The sequence below is a fragment of the Pristis pectinata genome, chromosome 8 (genome assembly GCF_009764475.1).
Source record: "Pristis pectinata isolate sPriPec2 chromosome 8, sPriPec2.1.pri, whole genome shotgun sequence".
Lineage (NCBI taxonomy): Eukaryota > Metazoa > Chordata > Chondrichthyes > Rhinopristiformes > Pristidae > Pristis > Pristis pectinata.
Genome location: NC_067412.1, coordinates 32,767,385 through 32,775,809, shown reverse-complemented (window position 1 = coordinate 32,775,809; position 8,425 = coordinate 32,767,385).

Below are 8,425 nucleotides of genomic sequence, written 5' to 3'. Positions count from 1 at the left end.
ACTATTACTGTGTCCATAGAATTTCTCAATTGTAAGGTTGTTTCTGTTAAAATGTACATGCGAAGGGTTCTAAAGTTGAAATAGGCCGTTTTGATTAGCTCACATTTATGCATACAGAACCGAGAAAGTATTACTGAGGCGAATTTGGCAGATGGTAGTTGGATACTTTTATGCTGTAAATCAGACGCCGTGGACCTTCTGACATAATTTTCACCTCGGGCTACACAAAGCTAGCAGCGAAATTAGCTTAAAATTGTGGCATTAAATGCATCTGTAATAGGATGAATAAAACTGCATGACATTGCAAATTGTTCGTCATCTATAAAAGGTAAACATTGATTATCATGGTGTAGGCCGTTATTTCACCAAATTTGCTTTAGGGATTTAATAATGGGCACCCCTTCCAAGACACTGAAAGATGTGCTTCGTTTTCCACCATAACGGCAATTGCTACAATGTCAAAATGTTACGCTTTAATGTCTCACATTATAAAGTTTCCTATTAGTTAGATTTCTGCGCATTCAAATTAGCTTTTACAATTTCTAGCATCCCTTTCACAGGCTGGAACGTTGTTTACTATAGCATAAGATGCAAAGGTTTTTGAGCTTGGTTGGAAATTCCAAAATTCCACAAAGAGAACCTTAATTTTAAAACTTGGCAAAATGACGAGTTTAAGGGGCAGATTCAGCATGCAAACTGATTGTGCATTTTTTTCTTCCTTTGGGAAAACAGAAAATGAGTTCTGTGTCATTCATCTCACTGTTGTCACATACAGCCAAATGGATGTGTTTGCAAGCAACCATTTCACGCAGGCACAGGCTGTCAAAACAAAAAATAAAAAGCGATTGTTATTAATCTTGTTTCTTTTATTTAGACATTTGAAACAGTCTATCAAATTAGTCTGTTCTAGAATATTGCCCTAGTCAAGGGTTATAACAGACCGTTTGCAGTAATGGATAAAAAGGTCTCAAAGTCCTCTCTGTTTGTGATTTTTACTCGTGCTTCTAGAAAAGCGGTGCAGACTGATACTCGCGTTACTGTCTAGGGTGCCACCTCCTGGAAATAACTTGCACTGTTTCCCATCAGAAAATGTATTGGACACAGAGGTTGACCTGGTGGAATTCTGGTGGGTGGCCAATTAAATTCAGTCAAGTTATTTGCAAATATCAAGACGTCTGGATCCTGATGACCACTTGTCCAAAGCTGGTAGAAACATGCTGAATAGATTGCAAATTTAAGTGGGGAAGTCTTTGTTGCTTATTTGGCAGGTAGGAAAAACGGGTAAGTCTTTCCTTTCCCCTTTCCATGTGGAGCCTGGAGGAGGAGTCATTAATCTACAAGGAAAATTTAAGTGTGCTCTACCTCCGATTCCCCTCCTTCCCCATCATGTGTCCACAGAACTCCCTTTCTCATAGCTGATTGCCAGTGACGAGCCAAGAGCTACCAGATTTCCCACGACTGGTAGCTACTACTTTCCCTTAACTATCCAATAGTTAGTAAGTCAGAAAGCCACTACAGGTCTGCCACTAAGTTTCAAACCTTTTTGCTTTTCAAGCTTGGCAAAATATCACTCAAGACAACATTTTGAAAGATAAATAAAAATAGAAAATGCTGGAAGATTCCACTCCATGGAAGAAAGAAAGAGAATCCATGTGGCATGTCAAGGAACCTTCAAAACTGGAAAAGTGAGAAGGTTTTAAGTTCGCAGAAAGGGAGAGAGCTGGAGAGAATACCCTTTCTGTCATAGGATGAAGACCAAATATGTCAGTTAATTTTCTAATTATGTTTAGGATTTTGAGCATCTTCAGTTTTCTCGGATGTTTTGCTGAAAAAAAATTAAAATATTTTAAGCATTACCAAAATCCAAAACTTCACAGAGTGCTCAAATTGCCCAACCTGTGCTTTGCATAAATTTATCACGATTATTTTGCAGTTTTCTTTACTGGTTTTGATTCAATTTGTATATCCATTTATTATTTAAAGAAATTTTAATTAGTTTTTTTTAAGGTCTGTCTGAACTTGTTTTTCGATGTTAATTATGTGGTATTATTGATTATTTGGGTAGCATGGACTGAAATAAAGAAACACATTGAGAATAAATATAGATAATATTTCTGAACTAAAAACAGAATGTTTATCCAAGTTAAAGTAGTTCTAATTAGCCCAACATTAAATAAATGTGAATCATCCTTATTTTAACTATGGATAGAAGTCATGTACTGTATGTGCTGACTCTCTGCAGAAACAATTCACATCTAATGTTATTGACTGAAGCTGTCCACATAGTTTACATATCCTTTGGATTCAAATATTAAGAGATGCAATGATCTCTACCTCAGCTGCTTGTCCATGGTAAAGCACTGTAGGAGAGACTACCTTTCAAATGCAATGTTAAACCAAGGTTCTGAATACAAAAATCTCTTATCTCTATTTCAAAGAAAAGCAGAAAAGTTATCCTGGATAATGCTCATTTTGTCAATAAGCCACAGAAACAGATGACCTGGTTATTATCACAGCTATTTGTATTGATTTACCATGTTGTGATACCTACATTGCAATAGTGTTTCAAAAGTACTTTATTGACTATAAAACACTTTGAGACTTCAAGGTTCTGAAGAATGGTTTATAAATATGTCTCTTTTCACAACTATGATCTCCCCCAACCCCTCCATTCCCCCACCCCTTGTTCATTCTCAGTGACTTTATTGTCCTTTATCTAACAAAATCCAGATCTACACAACATGCCCAACATTGGCCCAATCAATATTTGCACAAATTTATCTCAAGTACACCAATCCCCTCATTTAAATATTAGTTACCTTGTAGTTTTATTCCATTGCTTAGATTAACTTTGCATTTCCATTTATTATTCTACATAAAAACATATTAAACACCCTTGCACATTTACAGTGATTAAGTACTAAACAGCTCTGCAGTTTGACACATTTCAATGTTCAAAAAATAGTTTTCAAGAACATTGAGTAAAGAATCATAATTTTAAAGAATCTTCCCCAGAAGAAAATCACTGTTCATCTTAAAATCTGATTAACTTTTAAAGTTATAATTTGTGATTGCATATGAAATTTATGAAATGAAAATGTTATTTTATATGCTACAGGCAATAGGTTCATAAATGTTTTAAAAATATTATCTCAATCAGTTAAGTATTAAAGCTATTTTGTTTGGTTGGTATAAATTACTTAAAATGTTAAAATGTGCAAATTCCTTCAATTAAGTTCAATTCTCTGCATTAGCCAACTGCACAGCAAAGTTAACAGCTACTGCCAAGGGAACTTAAAATTATCATGACATCTGACATGATCTAGCAAAGTATCAGTTGTCATAGACAGGTGACTGAACAGAAATAGGTATCAGGTTGCTTTACTGAAGGTAGCCTGAGAACAGGGAAGTACAGCAGCAATACAGAGTGTGCCACTAGTGCTGCATCAGACAGAAATAAATGTCAGTATATTTAGACTGGTGAAGTTTATTACTAGGCTCCTTGGGGACAAATGAATAAAGTACACCACCTGTCTGAATATCAAATAATAGAACACGTTGGGAACTCAGAGGTTTAACCAAAAGGAGACCGCTTCTCACTCCCCCATAAGATATGTTACCATGACCTTAAGAAAATTGTGCACATCAAGTTTAACAAAAGAACTGATAAATATAACTTTACCTCAATAATCTGTCTTTCATTTTTTGAAATATTTGCCAGAAATACTTGTGTTTTAGATAAAGACATTGTTTGGGTATTCCAAGAAGCCAGAAGAAGCTTAGTAGTAAGCTATTGCCTGGTGAACTATGTCTATGTCACATTAGCTGGCTTCTGTGCCTGGTACAGGAAGAAAGAAATCATCCAGGGTCGTCACTCTTAACTATCAATCAGTGAAACCTACTGGAAATTTCAAACGATCAGAATCATTCTTGCTGCAATGTTTTTCAGACAGATAACTGACCTACATTACTGTGCATTATACAAATCATTACCTGCAGGAGAAATGGAGAGATTAACGGTTCTACAAGATATGGTACAATGATGGAACACACCACCTGTGAAAGTGTTACAGATCTTTTTTAGATTTTAAAGCAGAATACAAGAAGGTGGGGAAAAAAGGATCATAAAAATGAAGAGTCCCGTAGCTAAAATGTCATCCTCTCAATGGTTGTTCCTAAAGGAAATTTAGTCACTTCAGTGAACCACACAGCTTTGGGACCTCACCCTTCTGTAAATGCTGTATGTGGAGTAATTTTAAATGTCATCAGACATTCTTAAAAAAAAAATCACATAACATTTCAGAATTTATAATACTTATACTCATCCCCTGGGTTGTAAGTAGACCTTGCTGCTGATAAAGTGGTAAAATGGATTTATTTATTTTCTTCCTTTGGACTGTTTAGGTTCTCTGTTCATTAATACCAATATCTGTAGTGCACAGAATATTGCACGATATGCTGAAATCAATGACCTTGGTCTGTGACACTAAGAAATAAGATTGCTGCGAACAACTACCTTGTTCTTTTCAAGTTCAATCCCATGTAGGTATTAAGTGGCAGGCCAATTTATGTTTAAACGTTACCGTTTTGGTAGCATGTTTTAAGATATTGTTTTGAATTGATTTTTACATTGTACAATGGCCAGCTCAGCTATCACCTTTCCTCAGCCTGTTACTGTCTTCTCACGAACTGACCACATTCAACCCACATCATTCACCTATAGTCAAATTTTGATTAAAAGGTGGCCAACCACTTAAGAAAAATCACTACCAAGTAAGAATATTTAATATAAAGACTGAACATTGCAGGTAGATAATAAGGTGCAAGGTCATAACAAGATTGATTGTGAGGTCAAGCGTCCTTCTCTTCATATAAGAGAACCATACAGTAGTCTTATCACAGTGGGATAGAAGTTGTCCTTGAGCCTGGTGGTATGTGCCCTCAGACTCCTGTATCTTCTGCCTGATGGGAGAGGAGAGAATGACCTGGGTGGGTGGGGTCTTTGATTATGTTGGCTGCTTCACCAAGGCAGTGAGAGGTATAGACAGAAATACTTAGTGATATTAAACTTAAATTTAAAAGAGTAGAATGATTATAGTAAAAGTAATGAGTAGATCTGCAGAGAGAGGCTTGCAACGAGTCGCCATGCTCCGGCGACATCTTGCTGATCTTCATTGGTCTGGAATGTGAGCCTGGGATTCAGAATGCAAACGGGGTGTGCAGCCACAGCTGGGTGTTCAGATTCTGGCTGGGCCAGGGTTGGGGTCTAGAACAGTCGAGGTCAGAATTGTTGGTAGGTTTGCAGCTGGAGTTGGGGTTGGACTGCTTGCATATTTCCCACTCTGCGTAAACTTATTGAATTTAGTGGAAAACTTATTATACTATTGTGTAACATATAAGTGAAATAAAGTGTGTTTGGGTATTAATAGGCATAACATTCATTAGTCCGGACAATCTGTTAGTCCAGTACTTCCAAAATCAAGGGTGGTGGATTATCAGTTTTATTATAGTTGAAGATTGGAAACCAGAATTATTCTTCCTTGTTCACTTATACATCAATTGATCTGTTGTGATGAAAGATTGTCAACTGGAAATGTTAACCCCATTTCTCTCTGGAGCCTCTGCTTAATTTGCTGAGCATTTCCAACATCTTGTTTATTTCAATATTTTGATTTGTCAGCCTAAATTGGGTTTGCAGATTGCTGGATTGTAACTTGAACTCAAGCTTGTGACTTCAAGGGAAGAGTGATACTTTTGATTCAAAATTCTTTTGATTTTTTAAAGAAAATATATAAATGCCACAAAAATTCTAAAAACTTCTAAATAAATGTTGAAGTGTACCACTGCCAGGAGTTTTACCCTAGGCCATGGTTCCACCAATTATAATGGCAATTTCACTATTGTGTTCATTTCCTTAAGGAAGATAACCATGAAGTCCATGCATCATGAAATGCAGTTGGTTATAAACTGATTCCAAGGCATCTTACTTGGTCCTCACTGTGTGATTCTGTTCCATGAGTTACTTTCTCTTTGGGTGAAGAGCATCCATTTACTCATTTCCAGTTTGAAGCAAGGTCCCTTGAATCTACACTTGCAAACTAATTCAATTCCCTATATTTGCCTTTCTTATACTATATACTACAATCCACTTCTGAGCATCATTCCCTTATAGTCATCCAGGTCACACACTCAGAATCTTTCCTCTCACCTGTTTACTTGCTTACTAGCATTCTGATTAACCTCAAGGTTACCATACAGCCATTGGGATTCAAGTCCAACTGTAGTTACCCCGCTTGGATTTCTACCTTTTTTTGAAAGGTTGGTATCACATTGACCTACTTATAATCTTTCAACAGCTATGGAGTATCCACCAAATCCATCAATGATCAGTATCTTTTCTTAGTTTGCATTCTAAGATAAATTCCTCTGCATTTCTTCCCTTTTTCTGACAGCTTTAAGCCACAAACAATTTCAAATTATGCTGAAATCAGTATCACTGCAATATATTACTCATTCCCTGCTTTCTGAAACCAGCAGGATTTTGTACCCACATTTATTTTGGTCCTACTTGCACCTTTTAAAGTTCTCACCTCTTCCCTTACTATCCTTTCCTTTGGCTATATTTTCCTCTTTGCTATGTCTTTATTTTAAAAAAAACCTCACTTACCACACTCCAGAAAGAGATCTCAATGAGGCACAAGATGCCATCATACTTGCATCTTTGAGTGGGGCATTTCAGATTGTATCAAGGCAGCTCAACTTTCATTATCTGGATAAAGAGCTCCACCTTGTGACATGGTGGTGGTGAAAACCAGTAAAAACAGATGCAAGTTGCTGTGCATATACAAGACCATGCATCGTTAACTTAGGAACATTACTGCAGAAGTTCCATAGAGCATTGTTCCAGGCCTTATCACCTTAATGTTCAAACAGCTGAAGAAAGACAGAGATTGTCTAGAAGAATTCCAAAGGATTAATTAGATTTGTGCATAAGATTTTCCCTACCAAATCCAATTATGGAAATTGAACTTTCAGATTTTCTTAAATAAGAATGAACTGAGGAAAGAAATTAAAATATGATGCAAACAAAATAAAGGATTGTATAGAAAACATTAAAACTCAGAAAATAATAATTGCAATTGCAAATGGAGAAATTGTTCTTTGTTCATTAATGATAAAGTCTTGAGATTTAGCTTTTGATTCTTAAGATTGTGATAAGAAAGATTAACATTTCAATAGAGACACATCTCATATATATTTTCATGGAGATGGGTCTCTTTATTCTCAATGAAACAAGTCTTGTATTTTGATACATTTTAAACAACAATCATTATTTTAAAAAGTTAATGCATTTGGGAAGGATTCTAATCCTGTCACCAAATTTTTTTAAAAAGGCTTTTCTCAGAAAGGGCATACTATATGGCTTTTGTGAACTAGAATAACGCAATAGCTTCCAATGGAAATGTACTTAACCCTTCCAAAATTTTATACCCAAACCTTGGTGGTCTTCAACTGGCCTATTTGCAATGATGAACTGTGGGTAATTGTAGAACAACAATGGTGTACCAGCAGATGTCAGAATATTAAAATGAGCAATATTTCAATTGCCAAGAAAAAGCAAAAGGCTAATAGATTAAAAAAACTCAATGAGATTGAAGAAATATAACAGCATGAGAAACTTCATTGTTCACTTTGTGAATGATTTGTTAAAAGCCTAACCTGCACTGGGAAGCTCACAGCACAGAAAGAAACCTTATGTTCATTTATGGGATGTGGATATCACTGGAAAGGCTAGCATTTGTTTCCCGTCACTAACCAATCCTGAGAAGGTGATGTTGTGCTACATTTTTGAACTGCTGCGGTCCTTCTGGTCAAGGTATTCCTACAGAGCATTTGAGTTGTTGAGCATTTTGACCTAGTGACGAAGAATAATTAGTGATATATTTCCAAGACAGGACGGTCTGCAACTTCAAGGGGAACCTGCTAACAGCCTGCTTTCCTTGTTCTTCTCAGTGACAGAGATGTCAGATTTGGGATGTGGTAATGAAATAGCCTTGGCAGTCGACATTTGCCAAGGTATAAAACTCAAAACTGACCTGGCTTGAGCCAATCTAAACCAGACACATGCTCAATGACAATTCTTTCCCTACTCTACCTTATCCAACCTGGAAAAGGTAGAAAAACACTGGTACATTGCTATTGATCGACGAAGGACACACACAGCAACACTACAAATTATCCTGACCTGTATAAAGTACCAAACCTGATCAGCAGGTCACAGCCCAAGCCAACTGACCCAAACTCAATACACATGCACACCTCTTGTACAGCTCAGGACAGGTGCTCAGGTTCAAAACTGCAAGACGTTTTGTGAATGTTACACACTGCTGCTACTGTGTACCAGTGGTGGAAGCAGTAAATGGGG